Below are 266 nucleotides of genomic sequence, written 5' to 3' on the forward strand. Positions count from 1 at the left end.
TGTCCCGAAATTCCAGCCGTGTCCCGAAATTCCAGCTGTGTCCCACAATTCCAGCTGTGTCTTGAAATTCCAGCTGTGTCCCGCAGTTCCAGCTGTGTCCCACAATTCCAGCTGTGTCCCGAAATTCCAGCCGTGTCCCGAAATTCCAGCTGTGTCCCACAATTCCAGCTGTGTCCCACAATTCCAGCCGTGTCCCACAATTCCAGCTGTGTCCCACAATTCCAGATGTGTCCCGAAATTCCAGCTGTGTCCCACAGTTCCAGCTG

At 53.8% G+C, this 266-nt stretch overlaps 1 protein-coding gene across 1 annotated transcript in view; it reads right to left on the reverse strand.

The window, feature by feature from the left end:
• PPP1R37 (protein phosphatase 1 regulatory subunit 37) overlaps positions 1-266 on the reverse strand; it is a gene marked incomplete at its 5' end in the record, with an annotated part of 14,336 nt that overhangs the window by 7,694 nt on the left and 6,376 nt on the right. The window lies entirely within an intron of this gene.

Source organism: Corapipo altera, unplaced genomic scaffold, assembly GCF_003945725.1.
Source record: "Corapipo altera isolate COAL_440 unplaced genomic scaffold, ASM394572v1 192, whole genome shotgun sequence".
Taxonomy (NCBI): Eukaryota; Metazoa; Chordata; class Aves; order Passeriformes; family Pipridae; genus Corapipo; species Corapipo altera.